The following is a 7,719-nucleotide window of genomic DNA, read 5'->3' on the forward strand; positions in this document are numbered from 1 at the left end:
TTTGAAACTTTCCAAAAAGGCCAATAAAGTTTCTGGTTGCATTTTAAAATTTAAAAGTTATTGAGATTAATATTTAATCATTTAAAATTATGAATTTTAGTGACGCCTTGATAGTATAAAGTGGATTGGTTGTGTAAACAGATACTAATACGTTATTTTTGTATGTGTGGTTGTGTTTAGGACCTTGATTCATAAGGGGTTGAGATTCCTTTAATGGCGTGCTTTGATTAATTTATCGTGCTTTTAAGGTACACGCTTAGACCATACTATTTAATTGGTTATGTACATTAATGTTGTACTCATTCTATGATGTGATTTTGTGTATCTCTTAAGGCTTAGACACCAAAAATAATTGGAAAAGAGTTTAACTTGGAAATTTGAGGATGGTTATGTTGGTTACCCATTTGGGGTTATTATAATGGATTGGAATTATTATTATTTATCGTTCCCATGGAAGTTTTGAATCATTACGGTCACCATGAGGGTATGCATACTTTACTTTTGACGACCCGAATAGGACGGGCAACATCTTAGGCCGGAGGTTGCCTTGGGATTAGCTCTCCCATGTGTATTCCTCCAAACTTTTATATTACTCTGGCATCCCAAACTAGACGGGCAACGACATGAGTTGGGAATTGGAAAGACAATAATGACATCTTAAATATTAGAGCCTTTTCATGTTAGGATGAACTCATTGTTTGTATGTAACCTGTATAATGCATTGTATGAAGTCTCTGACGTGTACTGGTTTATGTTCTTTGATCTTGCTATGATGTTGTCTTTCGACAACTAGCAAGTCGATTTGTAGGCGGGAATAGTGTGTGAGGACTCTAACATTAGAACTTGTAAATGAGCTGACTGTTGTACACGATCTATGATATTTTTTTGTTGAACTTGTTTATTTATTTAACCAAGTGCGTTTATATTTTAAACTAGAATATGGTTTTGAAGAGGCCCTTAGGCTCTCAAGTTGTAACCTTTAAGACTTTCGTTGAATTGTTGTTGCTATCTTTATTTGCTTATTTCTTTATCACTAGAACGTCATCGATCCTATATACAGTTTAACTTTAAATGTCCGACGGGTGACCCAGAATTTATATTTACATATAATTATCTAGTTCACTTTAAACCAGACTATTAATGTGTCTACTCCTCTTGCCTCTCATTTCAAGTTGTCCAAGAAGTTGTGTTTACAAACAAAGGCGGAAGAAGATCAAATGGTAAGAATTCCGTACACTAGTGTCGTTGGTAGTGTGATGTATGCCATGGTATGTTCCAGGCCCGATATAGCTCATGCAGTGAGTTTGGTAAGTAGATATATGTCTAATTCGGGGAAGGGACATTGGGAGACACTAAAGTGGTAATTGAGGTATGTAAAATGTAATTCTAATGTTTGTCTCATGTATGGGAATGATTCAAGCGAGCTAACCGAGTTTTGTGACTCAGACTATGGAGGTGATCTAGATGCTATAAAATCCACAAAGTGGATTTGTGTTCACATTGGGTGGTTCGGCGATAAGTTGGCAATCATCATTTCAAGATGTGATTGCCCTTACAACAACCGAAGCGGAGTACATAGTCGTTGCCGAGTCATTTAAAGAAGATAAGTGGCTCAAAGGTCCTGTTGGTGAGATGTGCAACAAGGTGTGTTCGGTAAGTGTGCATTGTGATAATCAAAGTACAATTCACTTGGCTAGGAATCAAAATACATTTCATAGAAGGTCTAAACATATTGATATCAAATATAATTTCATCCGAGATGAAGTTGAGCACAAAAGGGTGATTTTGAAGACAATTGCTACAAAAGATAACCCGACCGAAATGATGACAAAGCCATTGCCTACAACCAAGTTTGATTTGTGTGTTGACTTTGTTGGTCTAGCTCTTTGCTTGATGTGATGCCCTTTGGGGCATTTAAGGTGTGTATGTTGTTTTTAATCTTGTTTATATTCTTGTAAAATGAAGTGGAATGATGAATGCTTTGACTTGGGTGAACTCAAGTCAAGGTGGAGATTGTTGAGATTTAATGGTGACTTGAGTGCTAAATTGATTTGTGCATTCATGAGCGGAATCCTATGGTTGACCTGAATTGGTGATTTAAGTGAGTAACTTAATAGAGTGTATAAATGTGGATGTTATGATGGTGTTTAAGTTCATGGAATAACTTATGAAGTTATGAGAGAATTAATAGTGTAACCTAAACATGGATTTAAGTTAGCATGTTGAATGATGCATAATGAGTTGAAAGCATCAGTTTTAAGCTACTACATCAAATGCTCGAACAAGGCAAAAGAGAAATCCGAAGTGCCTTGAACTAGCACATATTTTATAACCAAATAGAATGTGGTAGTTGTGTTCTACTCGGATGAGCAACATTTCTCTCGAATGAGTGCCTGGTACAGTGGAGATCAGAAGCTACTAGGTGGAACAGCTCGAACAAGCGGCTGTATAGCTCGAACGACCAGTCTATAGAACAGCTTAATCGTTTCATATGTTAAAATTGTTAATTATGCATTAAACCTTGGTCTTAATTATGTAATACTCTTTAATGTAATCACTCCTATATAAGGGAAGCTCATATGTACATCAAAACACATCAAACACAGATCCCAAGCCTAAACATATAACTTTTGCATTCTCTTACATCATTTGTAATACTTCATTGTAAGAGTTGTATTTCTTAGTTGTTGTAGTTGTTGTAATATAAACAAGACAAACACTACACACCACGGAGGACGTAGCAATCATTGGGTGAACCTCGTTAAATCTTTGTGTTCTTTTGCATTTGTTTTATTTCCTTTAAACATTGTCATAAACATTGAATTTCAATCGGTTCATCAAAGTTACTTCGTACCTTGTAATCTTAGTAACATTAGAGGTTAAGTTCCATACTTAAACTCTAATCAAGCAATTATTTCACTAATATTGGATGAAGGATGTCAAATTTCTTAGAGATGAAAAGGTATAAAACCAAGATCTCATACCATGAAAAAAAAGCTGCAGAATTTAAAGGTTTAAAATTGTTTGATTAGTTGTGGTAAAAAATTAAGAACTTGATTAATTTGTCCAATACTTTTGACTTTGAGGAGAATCAAACAAATTAGTTAGGGGTTTTAATTTGTGAGGAAGAGAATTAGGAGAAAGATTGATAGGTTGGAAGCTATTTTTAAAGCTTTAATGAAGGCGTTGTTGATATTTTAGGATTAAAGATGGACTAGATGGGAGCGAATTATAAGATTTGTTAGATTAATCATGTTGGGTTTAGGCCTTAAGGGTCATATGTAAACTGGTTTGATTAAAGGTTATTTTGGAGGTAGTAGCTCAATTTATTTTTCGGTGCTTGAAATTCAGTGAGATAGACTATAACTTGTAAATATTAAACTTTGGAGCAATAACTTATAAATGACCTAAACTTGAAGGCAAGGTTGTTAGGGTCGAGATTCTACGTAGGATCAAAATCAACTGGTGGGATCGGATCGTAGTATCGGACGATCCTACAAATTTGCAGAATTAACAAGTTGTTTTATGTCTATGTTTATTGTTTTATCATTTTTAGTTTAAAAAAGCATTAAGAACTCATATATTTTCTTAAGATTTTGCTTTAGTCTTAAAATACATACATATCTTACTTTTTTAATCTTGCTTTTTCACTATTCTTAATGAAATGACAAAATATATATAAGATATACACTATATATTTATAGCATATACTCTCAAATATATTTATAGCACATACTCACAAATATATATAAGGATATAATAATAAACCATAGTATGCAAAAAAGAACAAAGATACTACCAAAAAAAATCTAAGTTAGTAGTTTTGACCGATCCTACCAACGATCCTAGTCGATCCTAACAATCCTGCTCCCGATCCTATCTGACCCGGACTGATTCCACTGATCCTATGCACGTTCCTGACGGATTCCGATCCAATGCACGATTCTAGTCCCAACTTGTTTACATATGTACAAACTTATTTACATTTAACAACATGCCCAATTAATATTAACAAAATATGTTATATTTACAGAATATATCTTGATTTATGTTATTTCCTTCACTCCCCTCAAGTTGGGTCATAGGATCTCTAAGTCTCAACTTGCACAAGTCCTTGGCGAATGTTTCAGATCCAAAATCTTTTCCGAGAATATCTTTTGATCTTCAAAAGGAATAACTTTTATTTTCTCCTAACTCTTTTATTAAATGCCAGTAAACATTGTCAGGTTTGTGTGCTTATTAACTTTCCTCTTTGTGTAAGTCTTGTGTGTGCAAGCTCTATAAAAAATTTATCATGGTATCAAACTAGAAATAAAAAAAATCTCGTTCTTCTATGAAAATGACTTGTAGTTCTAAGAGAATAGCATTCCTAGCCAAAAAAGGCTCATTGCTCATATGTCAAGGAGAGAGTTGGAAATCAATCATCTTGTGATCTCACATTTAAAACTAAGAGAGAGATTAATTAATATATAATTCTGATGGATTACTCTCCATGCCAATTGGTTCTTGGCACAACATTTATGGTACTTGTTAGGGTAGACCATTTAATGTTTTCTACAATCTTTACGCTTCACGAAAGGAAGAATGAAATAAGTCTGATTTGAACAGCCAAAGCCATAAACCAGACTAGACTAAACCATTATATAATGGTTCAGTATGGTGTTCGTAACGGTCTAGTAGTTTATGTTTCCTTGTTGTTTTATGCAGCAATATAATGTTATCTTGTTTCAGAAATCTAAATTCATGTTGAAATTCATCCTTTCAAATCTTAGCAAAAATGAAACAAGTTACAATCAAATCTCATCAAATACAAAAAGGAAATAACTTTAATTCGGCCGTTGCATTTTATATGAAAGGAAAAATAACTGGCAATAGAATTTCAAACTTCTAGGACTTATTATTTATAAATTATGAAAATAGAGGAATATCGTATTTTTAGGGACAAAAATAAAACGACGTGGGCCATTTCAGAGTTTATTTATTTCTCCCAAATACAATTATAAAAAAATTAAAGGCTCGTTAAGAGCCCGATCCTTTTGAAACATGAAACATTTAAAGCTCTCATATTTAAGAGTCTGATATAGGTTCTAACTCGTGTCACATGTCTAGTACAAACCGAAAAAAATAAACAGCTTCAAGGAACAAGTAATACAACGCAACATTTGAAACTAGCTAAGGAAGCATCACAAGATGTACCAACTCACAAGTATTTTCTCATCTTCAACATTTTGAGCAATGAGTTTCCACCCCATGCACCTAATTAATCGGCTTGTGCCATATCTAAATGGAGCAAGTGTTAACGTAAGCGTGAATAGGAATTACATCGCATTTGTCCCAATTGCAATGGATATAAGTATAAATTTAGTTGATAATAGATGAAAATGAGTATGAAAATTTTTACTCGTCAAGTCATACCCACTTAATTCGCCCCATATCAACCCGCAAATGGATAAGGGTGAATCATTACCTTAACCCTTCTCAATTTTCAACCTTTATCATCATATGCACGAAACTTAGAGGTGTTCATTCGTGTGATCGGGTCGATTTTGGACGGGTGTCATTCGATTCGGTTGTATTTCGGATCGGTTATATTTCGGATGCGTGTTGCGACGGGTCACACTCGGGTCGGGTTAGTTAGTCACGGTTTGGTTGAAGATCGATTATTCGAGCTATCAGGTTAGCATCAGTTCGGTGTCGGTTGAAGTTCATGTCGAGTATAAATCGGTCTCGGGTTGTCATCGATTAATAATTGGTTCGGTTTTACAGGGTACAGATTGGGTTCGGATATTTTTCAAGTAGAATTCGACTACGAATTGCAAATTACTAATTACTATTGATCGCGTCAGTGTCAGATTTAAGTTGTTGGTCATTTTTTAATTGATGATAAGACTCCTTTACTTAAAGCAAAATAGTAAAAATGCAAATCAATTAGTGATCATTATTATATTGTTACTTTTACTTATTTGACCGGAAATTAAAATTATTAAGTTCTATCAATTTTCATCTAACTCAATTAAAAGTAGTTAAATAAACATTAACCATTGATTATTAACTCTAAATATATGAAACCATGTATTTATAAAATTTATTTTATTAAAATATTTATCACTTTTTTAGAATAACTAATAAGATGATTGAATATGAGTCGATTATACTTCTATGTTAAAAATTGGTTCAGGTTTACAGCAGTTCAATCTAAACTTCCACTAGTGGCAAAAACCTCATTTGCTGCGATTTTTTGGCCATTATTTGCTGCGGTTTTGGCCCCAAGCAATTGTGATAGCAGCAAATGGCCTATTTTAAATCACTAGTGGAAAAAACCTTATTTGCTGCAGTTTTTTTGCCATAATATGCTGCGGTTTTGGCCCGCAGCAATAGTGATAGCAGCAAATGACCTATTTTAAATGTTGCGGTTTAAAACCATAGCAAAAAAAAGGCTATTTGCTACGGTCTTCTTAAAAACCGCAACAAATAGTGTATGACTATTTGCTGCGATTTTTAAGAAGCCCGCAACATTTTTTTTTTTTGTGCTGGGTTAGGAGGCTCTCCGCGTGCCGCAGAGATTTGGGCGAGGCGCGGAGTTGGGTCTGTCTGCCTTCAAATTTATTCTTCACTTTTTTTTTTTTTGCTTTTTTCGTTTAATAGTATTAAATAATCCAATAATGTAGAATGTAATAAACAATGATTAATCCAATGATAAAGATTGATAATTAAATTACATGATTATAATCTTACATGATGGCGTTTGCAAGAACAATTACCCATTGAACCATTTATACCACATACATAAGTAATCATTCACATTCAAATATACAACTACATATATACATAAGTAAATTATTCACATTCAATCTACCCTAAAAATCATAATTAATTAAAATTATTCACATTCAAATATTCAAGTACATACATAAGTAAATCATTCACATTCAAATATAAAATACATACCTTGGTAATGAGATATGATAATTTTGTTTCTACAATAAGATTAGTATAAAAAAAGAATAAATCCTTACTAAAACACAATGACTTGAAAAAGAACAAGACTAGCCCTAATTTCGTGGCTTTTGAAGGAAAAGCAACAATGGTGGGTTGAAGAACTTAAACAAAGATGGAGAAGGAAATTCGTGCAATACAAAGATGGAGAAGGAAATTCGTGCAATGGGTGGTTATTGAACCAACAAATTTCAACAACACAGGAACTTGAAGAACTTAAACAAAGTCGTGGGGTTTGGAAGATGATGAACGAAATGAAGAGAAAACACAGTAGAGTCGTATGATTTGAAAAACTTGAAGAACTTGAAGAGATTTTTCGTGGGTTTTTGAAGAAATTTTCTGAAATTGAAGAGCTTGAAGAAGAAGACAGTCGCCGTCGTGGGTTTTTGAAGAAAGTTATTTTAGCGTTTGAAGCAATAGAACGTCAAAACGTGTTTTTTATATTTTTTGAACCAACTATTTGCTGCGGGCTTTATAAAAAACCGCAGCAAATAATAGTTTTTTAAAAAAAAAAAAGTTTTTGCTGGGTCAAATTGCACTCCGCGAGCTGCGGAGATCTACGCGTGCCACGGAGTAGGGTCTGTCTGCCTTTAAAATTTTTCTTCACCTTTTTAAAAAAAAAAAATACTTATTTGCTGCGGTCATTCAACAACCGCAGCAAATAACTACTTATTAAACGAAAAAAATAAATAAATCAATAAATAAGCATTATTTGCTGCGGTT

The sequence above is a fragment of the Amaranthus tricolor genome, chromosome 6, assembly GCF_026212465.1.
Source record: "Amaranthus tricolor cultivar Red isolate AtriRed21 chromosome 6, ASM2621246v1, whole genome shotgun sequence".
Classification (NCBI taxonomy): Eukaryota; Viridiplantae; Streptophyta; class Magnoliopsida; order Caryophyllales; family Amaranthaceae; genus Amaranthus; species Amaranthus tricolor.